Here is a 12,687-nt window from a genome sequence, read left to right as displayed (position 1 = left end):
AGAGGGAGACACAGAATCGGAAACAGGCTCCAGGCTCTGAGCCATCAGCCCAGAGCCTGACGCGGGGCTCGAACTCACGGACCGCGAGATCGTGACCTGGCTGAAGTCGGATGCTTAACCGACTGCGCCACCCAGGCGCCCCAAACTATTTTTTAACATTCATCTTCCTTCCATTTTTCACTGCCATCCGCCTAGTTCAGGCCCAGATTGCAGGACTCCTTTGCCTCAGTTTCTCCCAGCCTCCCAATCCAGCCTGCACACATTCTCTTGAGACCTCTATGGTCAGAGCTGACCTGGTCCCGGGACTTCCCCTGACCATTCAATCCTGTCTTAAATAGTCTCTTCTCCTTCTACCCCGCTACCCAGAGTATATCGCTTCCTCACATTAAATCGCAAATAAACTTGTTTGTTTGCCCTCACCGGATATAAGCCACTTGAGGATGGAATTTTTATTTTGCTCATTACTACATCCCCAACACCTGAAACAGTACATATCATGTATTTGTTGCTCAGTAAATAATTCTATAAACGAATAAATAAATACCCCAGAGAGTATATAGCACCTGAATATTACTCTTTTCAGCTCAAAAACATTCAGACTCCAACATTAGCAAGCCCTGTTGCCCTTTTGCAGCCTTCTTTCCCGTCTGAGTCTCCTGGATGTTGATGCGGCAACACAGATGATTCTCAAAGGCATTACATGGAGGGAAAGACACCAATCTCAAAATGCCTGTATTGTATGATTCCATTTATATGACATTCTCAAAAGGACAAAACTTTAAGGGCAAAGAACAAGATCTGTGATGCCAGAAGTTATGGGTGGGGATAGAGGCGACTCTATAAAAGAATAGCAGTGGGGGGAATTTTAGAGGGTAACAGAACTGATCTGTATCCTGACTATAACGTTGGTCAATAATCTATACATGTGATGAAATTCATAGAATTGAACTCCAAAAGAAAACAGGAAAAAAATAAAATAAAATATAGAAGCGCCTGGGTGGCTCAAAGTGTCTGACTTCAGTTTAGGTCATGATCTCATGGTTCGTGAGTCAGCCCCACGTCGGGCTCTGTGCTGACAGCTCGGAGCCTGCTTCGGATTCTGTGTCTTCCTTTCTCTCTGCTCCTCCCCCACTCATGCTCGCTTTCTGTCAGTCTGTCCATCTCTCTCTCTCTCTCTTTCTCAAAAATAAATAAAATGGGGGCGCCTGAGTGGCTGGCTCGGTCAGTTAAGCATCCAACTTCGTCTCAGGTCATGATCTCGCGGTTTGTGAGTTCAAGCCCTACATCGGGCTCTGTGCCGATGGCTCAGAGCCTGGAGCCTGCTTCGGATTCTGTTTCCCTCTCTCTTTCTGCCACTCCCCTGCTGGCATTCCATCTCTCTTTCAAAAATAAATAAACATTAAAAATATTAAAATAAACATTAAAAAATTAAAAAATAAATAAAATATAGATATGTAAGAAAAATACTTTTTAGTCCTGTGTGTCCTAAGATCCAGAAAAGTTGAGTTTTTGCTCTCCCCCATCTCTTGCTATGATTCTCCGGCCCCCTGCTATAACCCCTCCTATAACCTCTCCTGTTTCTATCCCCTCCTTGCTAAGTCTGTCTGTACTGGACTCTCCACGATGAAGGTCTTTTGCAACAAAACTGCCAGATTGATCTTTCTAGAACATGACTTTTACCACTTCCCTCCTCAGAAACACTTTCAGTGGCTCCCTATCACCTACAGCGGTGGTTTCCAAGCCTTTCTCCTTTTAAAGCCAATGAATCCTTGTCAGATGCAGTCTTTCTCAGGAGCCCAGTATGCAGAAGAGACTAATTTGGAGATTCCCCTGGTCACCCAGTTGACACCCCATGCTTTCCATCTTACACACCACCCCAAACCCCCAAAGTATCTCCACAGAACCCCTAAGAACTCCTAGAAGGACTAGTTGAGTCACCAGTTGAGAAGGACCAGTAGTCACAAGGACAAAACCTAACTTTTTAGATCTGGGTTTCTGATCTCTAAGCTCTTACTATTGGTCGTAAAGAATTTATGGGACCATAGAAAGGTCAGAGAACTGGCAGATTTGGGATTCAAGCCCCAATCTAACCACTGACCAGCTCTGAGGACCTTGTTGAGCCTCTGTTGCCCCACAGATCAAGTTAAGGTAATAATAACCTCTCAGAGTGCTCTTGTGACGACACCACATAGTATGTGAATTCTTCTGTAAAGTACAAAGTGCTTTGCAAAATGCGTGATAGAATATTATTATGGGAGGCAATGTAAGTGGTGGCAAAAAATATGGGTTTGGGCCCTTTCGATCTTGTTCATGTACAGGTTCTGTTGCTGCCGTTGGAGTTTCTTATTCTCTCAGAGTCTTAATGCATGTGTAAAATGGAGCAAATATAGTATCACATTAGGACATGAAAACCTCCAGAGGAAGAAGAGGGTTCTCTCTTTCCATAAGCCTCTTTTTTTTTTCTATACTGTGCCTTTTATTCCCATGACTTATTCATTCCATAACTGGAAGCCTGTACCTCCCACTCCCCTTCACCCCTTTTCCCCATCCCCCCACCACTCTTCCCTCTGGCAACCATCAGTGTGCTCTCTGTGTTCATAGGTCTGATTCTGCTCTTTGTTTGTTTGTTCATTTGTTTTGTTTTTTAGATTCTACATATGAGTGATCTGCATGGTATTTACCATTCTCAGTGTGACTTATTCCACTTAACATAACACCCTCCGGATATTACCCTTGGAGTCCTGTTGGGAAGCCAGGCTCCTCAATATAATAAAATATTTCTCCATTCCATGAAGAATTTCTGTCTGTAGTATCTACAGTCTACAATTATGGAATATTTTCAATTGTTGTAACCGAAAATAAATCACATCCTTCGGTTCTAACCAACATATCCAATTATATCTCTATCAATCTATCTGTAACATTAAGTAGCAGAATAATCGAACACCTAACTGGAAACCACATGGTTAATTAGTGACCGAGTTGGGACAGGCATTCAGTTTCCTTGCCCCAGTTACCAAGGCTTTGAACAAGAACCCACCTCAGTAATGGAAGGTAGTGATGGATCTTCTCTAAGATCACCATTACTGGGGTTTCAGAAATTCAAATCCCTTTCTGTTTAGGAACTGATGGGAAAGGAAACAGAAGTATAGAATTAAGGCCTACTTTTACAGATTAATATAAAAGTGAGCCTCATTTCATTTGCTATGGAAGACAAGGCAAGAATTGAGATCATTGATTTGAACAGATTTGGGATTCCACCAAGATAGCAAAACCATTTTTATATCATCCCTCTGGTTGGAAGAACGAGCCAGTGCATTCTTGTGAAATCACTTCCATCTGTTCACAAAAATAATTTCCCTTCAAAATAACTCCCCACTTGTTTTCAGCTGGTTGGTGGCCTGAAAGATGAGAGGCTTCCATTTCATTGCTGGATCTGCTGATGCTCAGCCCTTTGCACCAAATTCTTAGAGACGGCTCACTCTCCCAGTGTGATGTGCAGCCTGTTCCACGAGTTCGTATGTGTCCAACGGTACAAAATGTAATGATACAGAAAAACAATCCCTATTTCTGCCCCGCCCATTCCTGATCATTATTCTAAAACGTTATCATTGATATTTAGAGCTCAGGTTTTTTTCTACTTCTACTAAGCCTTCAACATACTAATCATTTGTAGTATGACTTATGATGGGCATAATCGCGTGACTCAAATTTCCAATGATAGTATATTTACTCATTTTTTAAAAAAATTAATTACGTGCTAATTAATTATGCTAAAGGAATAATAAATTCAATAAAAGCCATAAATTGGGGCGACTGGGTGGCTCAGTCAGTTAAGCGTCTGACTCTTGGTTTTGGCTCAGGTCGTGATATCACGGTTTCTTGGGTTCGAGCCCCGCATCTGGCTCTGCACTGGCAGCATGGAGCCTGCTTGCGATTCTCTGTCTCCCTCTCTCTCTAACCCTCCCCCACTAGCACTGTCTCTGTCTCTCTCAAAATAAATTCATAAACAAAAAAAAATTTTTTTTAAAGCCATAACTTGAGTTTTGGAGTTTAGCAGATTGGAGTTTAACTTTGGCTCTAGCATTAACTAGTTAACTGGCCTTGTGCCCAGTTACTTGAAATCACTGAGACTCAGTGCTCCCGTATGTATAATGGAATACAAATATTTGCCTCCAGGATTTTTAGGAGGATGTCATTCCACATTATGAGTAAAGCACTTAATACTGAGCCTGGAACATAGTACTCCACAAATGATATGTATTCTGATTATAGCACATCTATATATACTTCATATTCACTGACTGTCAATAATTATAAAGTTGAAAACACATGTAAAAGAAATTGTGTTGAATTTTACTTCTTGCTTTATACTTTAAATGGCTTTCTGACTTCTGATTGTCAGGATCTTTAAAATATTTTTAAGAGTTCTGGGTGGCTCAGTCGGTTAAGCATCTGACCCTCAATTTCAGCCCAGGTTATGATCTCACAGTTTATGAGTTCAAGCCCTGCATTGGGCTTTGTGCAGATGGTGTGGAGCCTGCTTGGGATTCTCTCTCTCTCTCTCTCTCTCTCTCTCTCTCTCTCTCTCTCCCTCTCTCCGTTCCCCGTCAGCTGTCTCTCTCTCTCTAATTAATAAATAAAAACTTTAAAATACATAAAGAAAATAAAATACTCTTAAGAGCTCTAAACAGGAAAAAACATTCCAAGTACTTTTTCATCTCTTAAAAAAATCTCCTAATAGTAAAGTTAAGGACAACTCAACCCATGTGCACATGTCACATCTTTCATTTCTTTTATTTTTTTTTAAGGACCCCTGGTAGGTACCAAGCTGGATAGTAGAGGATTAGCATTAAGTGAAGTTTGGGATGGGAAGAAAAAATGCCGTATAATGTGTTTCCTCTTCGGCTCAAAACAAAACAAAACCAAAACCAACCAACCAAACCCTATAAAAATAAATCCTGTCAGGGCGCCTGGGTGGCTCAGTCGGTTAAGTGTCCGACTTCGGCTCAGGTCCTGATCTTGCAGGTCGTGAGTTCGAGCCTGGCATCACACTAAGAGCCTGGAGCCTGCTTCAGATTCTCTCTCTCTCTCTCTCTCTCTCTCTCTCTCTGTCCCTCCCCTGCTCACACTCTGCTCTGTCTCTCTCTCTCTCTAAAATAAACATTTTTTAAAAATTTAATAAATCAATCCTGTTATGGGGAGCCTGGGTGGCTCAGTCGGTTAAGCATCCGACTTCAGCTCAAATCATGATCTCATAGTTCGTGAGTTCAAGCCCCACGTTGGGCTCTGTGCTGACAGCTCAGAGCCTGGAGCCTACTTCGGATTCTGTCCAGATTCTTCTCCCTCTCTCTCTGACCCTCCCCTGCTCATGTTCTGTCTCTCTCTGTCTTAAAAATAAATTAAAAAAAAAAAATTTAAAAAAAATTAAAAAAAAAATAAATCCTGTTATGTCTTCCGCCAGCTTTATGAAAAGGAAAGGAGAAAAATCAGAGCAGGTGTTCTTAACTGTTTTTGTGCCATCAACTTCCCAGATAAAGTGTCTTGATTTTTGACATAATAATGAAACAATAATTTAAGATAACTATAGTGCAATAGGAAAGATGTATGATTTCCACAGGTGACAAAGGTACAGGTACACTTAATATTGCTAAAGTTCAGGTCTTATATACAAAATGGAAGGAAATACCTGAGGAAGCCAGGTAAAAACCTAAAAATGTGCTCATTATAATTGCAACTGTTTAAATATAGAATAATATGAAAGGAAATGAGTTGAAAATTTGAGATTGAATTATAGACATTCTAAAACTTTTTTTTTTTTGCCAATATTGCTGCAATTAAAAATCATTAAAGATCATTAAACCATGAAAAAATTTAAACCTGACATAAAAAACTGAAGGAAATACTAAATTGCAATTCGGGATTAATGAAAATAAAGATGACATTTTTTCCCAACCACGTTTGTAGACCGCCTGGATATTTCTTTCTTTTTTTTTTTTTTTTAACTTTATTTATTTATTTTGAGAGAGAGAGAGAGAGAGAGGAGAGAGAGAGAGAGAGCAAGTGGGGGCAGGGCAGAGAGCAAGGGAGAGAGAATCCCAAGCAGGCTCCATACTGTCAATGCAGAGCCGGATGAGGGGCTCGAACTCACAGACCGTGAGGTCATGACCTGAGCCAAAATCAGGAGTCAGACATTGATTGACTGAGCCACCCAGGCGCCCCCCCGCCTGGATATTTCTGATGAACCCCTTGGACACCACTCGAAAATTTTCTACACTGAAAGCATACCATGCCCCATTCCTATCTTCTTTTTTTCTTTATTAATTTTTTTTTAATGTTTATTTATTTTTGAGAGAGACAGAGACAGAATGCAAGTGGGTTGGGGCAGAGAGAGAGGGAGGCACAGAGTCTGAAGCAGGCTCCAGGCTCCAAGCTGTCAGCACAGAGCCTGACGCGGAGCTTGAACTCACAAGCTGTGAGATCACGACCTGAAGTCAGATGTTCAATCGACTGAGCCACCCAGGCGCCCCACATTCCTATCTTCTCAAACGTAAGGTACATTTGGAATATTTAGTTCCCTTAAATTTTCTCAATCACAGTAAAAATTGATTTGCTGTATTAAAATTTACAAAACAAGGAAACAAATGTGGTAGTGCTTTTTCCCTTCGAGCAAAGGTTAAATGAACAGAAAGCAATTATTTTTACTTTCTTACAAAGTTTTTTTCTAGTGTGACTTTTCTATATTGTTAACAGAATTCTATTTCTTTTTTTCTACTTTCCCCGAGTATTCATTTTATTTTCAAATTCATCTACTTTGCGATATTTCTATGATAAACCACTATAATATTTTGTGGCAAGGAGTATATGTATACATAAAATTTTGGCCAAGAAAGGAATGAAGTTGAAACCACAAGAATGTGTGCAGTCAACAATGAAAATTATACTGTGCCAGTTCTTGCTAAAATCTCTGCTAAATAGAAGGAAAATCCAGCCACTTCATTATGCTAAAGGATCTCCCCCTTGTGCCTAAACTCTGTATTGAACTTAAGCAGGATTGAAAGTCATGATATATGGCATGACTTTAAAAAAAGAAAGTAAGGAAAAAAGTGACTTCCCTTCTCATATCAAGCAATTACTCAATATTGAGGGTTTGGGGCTACAAGTCTAATACGCTTCTAGCAAGACAAGAATAATTGAGTGGCTTCCAATAATTTGCAGTAACTGAAGACTTGCAAATATTTTTTTAAATGTTTATTTATTTTTGAGAGAAACAGAACGCAACCAGGGGAGGGGCAGAAAGAGAGGAAGACACAGAATCCAAAGCAGGCTCCAGGCTCTGAGCTGTCTGCACAGAGCCCAACACAGGGCTCAAACTCACAAACCTTGAGATCATGACCTGAGCTGAAGTCGGACGCCCAACCGACTGAGCCACCCAGGCGCCCCAAAGACTTGCAAATCTTAATGAGGGTTAGTTGTCTGAAGATGTTCATTTCAGCCTCTTTTATAATAGCAAAAATTTTGAACAATCTACATAGCAAAAGAGAATACGATCTAGTTCTATGATGAAATGTTTGTGACCATTACAAATCACATTTTTGAGGAATTTTCAACAATGGCAAATTGATCACAATATAATATCGAAGGAATAAAACAGTATTCAAAGAGGTATATATTTATGGAAAACTCCCAATTATATAATATATACTTCTTTATTCATTCAACAAGTACTAAATGATCTAATTGATCAGGCTAACAGAACATTTCACCCTTCAGACTTCAATCTGGTGACCTCCATCACTCAGAGGTTTAAAAAATTATTTAAGGGGTACATGGGTGGCTCAGTTGGTTAAGCATCTGACTCCTGATTTCAGCTCAGGTCATGATCTCACAGTTCTTGGGATCAAGCCTGCTATCAGCACAGAGCCTGCTTGGGATTCTCTCTCTCCCTCTCTGTCTGCCCCTCCCCGACTCTCTCTCTCTCTCTCAGAATAAATAAATATTCAAAAAAGCATTTCAAATGCTAAAATGTATCACCTATTAATCAGTCATTCATTCCACCAACCGTGTGTGGGGCAAATACAAAGAAGCCACAGTGGGGAGGTGCCCCAAGGAATGCACAACTAATGCGATTCAACACTTTAGAAATGTCTTCTGTACAAACTGGTTTTCCTCCCTATTTTCTAAAAGGTCTGAAAATGGAGCGGATATTCTATAAACTAAAAGGAGGGGATGTGACCCACCAAGGAAAATCAGGAAGGAAGAACGAGGTGAATGGTGGTAACTAAGGGATGGCTCAGCCTAAATTTATGTTCCACTCACAACAGCATCTGTCTGTCTGCAAGTTACCCTGCAGGAAGGGAAAAGATCAGGTTTTACAGAATACCCAGATGGCCGCTAGGGGGTGCCAGAATGCTAATATCGCTGCGTGACTCCTTTTCCTAGGGGACCCGGGATTTGAGATTTGAACATAGTTCAAGTTGACCAGAAATAACTTTTCCTTTTCCAGTAAAATGGTCAGAATGTGACAGGTTACATGATTAATAGGAGACCAGGGATTAGAAATCAAGTACTTATGAGTCCCAGGCCATTACTGAGTCCCAGGCCAGGCTGCTGCCCAAGGGGAAAAAACAAAAACAAAAGCCCCCACAAACTTCTCTCTCTCCAGGAGGGACTAATCAGTGAACTAGGAAGAAGTAAAATGACAGCAAGAAGAACAAGGAAACCAACTAACCAGACAAAAACTCCAGGAGTTGGAAAAAATACTTCGGAATTAAAAAAAATAAAATAAAAATTACTTTTCAGACAGTATGATCCTGCTTTTTTTATCTTAGAAATGTAGGAAATATGTCTGTCTATGGAGGAAAACTTAGAAATACATACATAAAGGGGCGCCTGCACGGCTCAGTTGGTTAAGCGTCTGACTCTTGGTTTCCGCTCAGGTCATGATCTCACGGTTCCATGAGTTTGAGCTCCACGTGGGGCTCTGCACTGATGGTGTGGAGCCTGCTTGGGAATCCTTCTCTCCATCTCTCTTTGCCTCTCTCTCAAAATAAATAAATACCCTTTAAAAAAAAAAAAAGAAATGCATACATAAAAATCAACAGGGGTATTTAAAGGTGATAGGATGATGCTCTTGCTTTTCCTATTTTTCCCTTCTGCTTTATTCATTTTCTCTAATCTCAAGACATCACTGATTGCTTACCATAAGAGTCAGACATTACATTAAAGCTTCATTTAAGTAATAAGAGATGCATATGTAGAAGTGTTCAGTCTTTCCCTTCCCTACCCTCCAGTTCAGAAAAGAGAGAGAGAGGAGAAGAAAAGTTTTATGGAGGGAGAGATTCCGGAACAAGACTCATTGGGGGGTTTGAGCAGAAAAATGGGTGGGAGAGGGAATTTTAATAAATAGAACTCTGAATTATGTTTTTGGTCCACTCTGGAATGTTCTTAAAATATAAGTAAAGAGTTTGAACTATGTTGATATTGTCTTTTGTGATGGGTGTTTCTTCTACAGAAACATGACCGTGAGGTTGACCAACCAAGGTCTGGCTTGATAAAGATTCAAAAACATTACTGCATTTTATCCAACACAAAATACACCTCAAATTATAGAAAGAAAAAAAAGCTGGATCATTTCAATAAATCTTGCCCATTTGCTGGGGCACCTGAGTGGTTCAGTTGGTTACATGTCCGACTTCGGCTCAGGTCATGATTTCATGGTCTGTGAGCTCAAGCCCCGCATGGGGCTCTGTGCTGACAACTCAGAGTCTGGAGCCTGCTTTGGATTCTTTGTTTCCTTCTCTCTCTGTCCCTCCCCACTCAAACTCTGTCTCTCAAAAATAAGCATTAAAAAAAAAAAATCTTGTCCACTGTTGTTTCATCAGAAGTAACATAAACCCATGGAGTATAAACCACCAACCTCACCTAATTATTTACCTGCCCTTCATCCATATTTCCATAGTGTACATAAGATACTGGGTCTATGTCTTGATAAAAATGTATTGCATGAAATGTATAACCTGCTGTATTCAAGAGCTACTTCATGCTTAACCAAGTATGACATCAGCAGTTGAAACAATTGCAGATGCTATTTTGGGAGTTTCCCCAAATCACTCAGCTCCTCAGGGGAAACACCACCCCTAACTGACCTCCAAGCCTGGTGGGTTGAAATACGTGAGGGATCAGAAGACTATAGACAGAGCCCTGACCGTTGAGTGTTTCAGTCCCTCACTGCAGCGGCCCTCAAGTGGATGTTAAGAAGCAGTTCAAAAACCAAGGCTTTGCAACAAAAGAAAAAATACATAGAAGGACTTTATCAAAGTAGAAAACTTTGGTGCTGCAAACCATGCCATCAAGAAAGTGACAAAACAACCCACAGAATGGGAGAAAATATTTGCAAATTATGTATCCAATGAGACCTTGTATGCAGAATATATAAAAACTCTTACAGCTCGGTAATAAAGATAATCGAATTTTAAAATGGGCCAATGAATTAAAAAGACGTTTCTCCAAAGAAGATATGCAAATGGCCAATCGGCTCAAATACGCTCAGATATGCTCGCCGTTAGTCATTAGGGAAATACAAATCAAAACCACGAGAGACCACTTCACAGCCAGGAGCACAGCTGCCATGGGCTCTAGCATGTACTTCTAGGCGTGTCCCCAAGAGGGCTGAAACCCAAGAGGACTGAAAACCTACAGCTACAATTGATGACCTTGAAGCCAGTCACGAAGACCATGTATTTTCTGATTCTTATTTATATAGGAAATGTCCAGAACAGGGAAGCCCACAGAGACCAAAAGTCAATGACTAGTTGCCAAGAGCTGAGAAAAGAATGAGGAATGACCGCTAACAGGCACAGGGGTTCTTGGAGGAGTGACAAAAACGTTTTGAAATTAGAAATCAAATTTCTGGTCATGGTTGCACAACTGTGAATATACTAAAATACCGTACACATTAAATGGATGAATTGTGTGTGAATTACAACTCAAGAAAGCCGGTTTTAAAAAAGATTCAAAAACGAAAAAGGGACCCTTGTGCACCGTTGGTGGGAATGTAAGTTGGTGCAGCCACCGTGGAAAACAGTATGGAGGCTCCTCAAACCATTAAAAAAATAGAAATATATAGGGCGCCTGGGTGGCTCAGTTGGTTGAGAGTCCGACTTTGGCTCAGGTCATGATCTTGCGGTCTGTGAGTTTGAGCCCCGCATCAGGCTCTGTGCTGACAGCTCAGAGCCTGAAGCCTTTTTTGGATTCTGTGTCTGCCTCTCTCTCTGCACCTCCCCAGCTCATGCTCGGTCTCTCTCTGTCAGAAATAAACAACAAAAAAAATTTTTTTATAGGAATATAAAAATAGGAATATACCCAGTAATTCTCCTATTTACACAAAGAATTAAAAAATACTAATTGAAAAAGATATATGCACCCCTATGTTTACTATAGCATTATTTATAATAGCCAAGATATGGAAACAACCAGGGTCTACTGATAGATGGGATGTTATGTTATATGCACACACTCACGCACACAGTATCACCCATCCATTAAAAAAAAAAAAAAAAAAAAAAGAGGTCTTGCCATTTGCAACATGGATGGACCCAACCAAGATTATGCTAAGTAAAATAAGCCATCGAAAGACAGATAATCACATTTCACTTGGATGTGGAATCTAGAAACAAGAAACGCAGAAAGAGATTTTTTATCTTTTTTCATGTTTATTTTTGAAAGAGGGAAGGGAGAGGAGCAGAGAGAGGGGGAGGCAAAGAATCCAAAGCAGGCTCTGCGCCCTCAGCGCTAAGCCTAATGTGGGGCTTGAACTCGTGAGCCAGGAGTTCACGACCTGAAGTCAGACGCTCAACCAACTGAGCCACCCAGGAACCCCAGAAACATAGACTAGGGAGATCGACCCGATGGTTGCCAGAGAGGAGGGGCGTGGGGGATGGGCAAAAGGGGTGAAGGAGAGTGGGAGGTACAGGCTTCAGTTAGCCAGGGGGATGAGAGGCGTGGCCGAGGGTAGAGTCAGTGGTAGTGTAACAGCGTGCTGTGCTGACAGATGGTAGCTGAGCTCGTGGGGAGCAGAGAGTGGCCCAATCTGTTGTACACCTGAAACTAAGGTAACATTGTGTGTCAACTAAACTTCAATTTAAAAAAGCCAACCGGTGAAGGGCGCCTGGGTGGCTCAGTTGGTTGAGCGTCCAACTTCGGCTCAGGTGGGTTCAAGCCCCGCGTCGGGCTCTGTGCTGACTGCTTGCTCGGAGCCTGGAGCCTGCTTCAGATTCTGGGTCTCCTTCCCTCTCTGCCCCTCCCCTGCTCACGCTTTGTCTCACTCTGTTTCTCAAAAATAAATAAAATGTAAAAAAAAAAAAAAAAAGCCAACCGGTGAAGCTACAGGTGGGTCCCACCCCTGCTAAGCATTTGTTAAACTTCCATCTAGAATCGACTTCCTCTTCCGCCGTGCCACTCTTCTTGCTTGCTCGTTTGCTTCTGTGCTCTTATAGGAGGGGGTGAACTAGTTCCTCACGAATCCTAAATTCATGTTCTTAATACAACATAATAAAAACAAAAAAATTCACTGCTTTGGAAAATGTGACTATTACGTTTTCCCACACTGTGGCTATAAAGTCAACACAAATATACTCATTTTCTAACTCATGTCAAGTGTCTACAATTATACTATGCTCAGTATTT

Source organism: Prionailurus viverrinus, chromosome B2 (genome assembly GCF_022837055.1).
Source record: "Prionailurus viverrinus isolate Anna chromosome B2, UM_Priviv_1.0, whole genome shotgun sequence".
Lineage (NCBI taxonomy): Eukaryota > Metazoa > Chordata > Mammalia > Carnivora > Felidae > Prionailurus > Prionailurus viverrinus.
Note: the sequence above shows the minus strand (reverse complement) of the source record.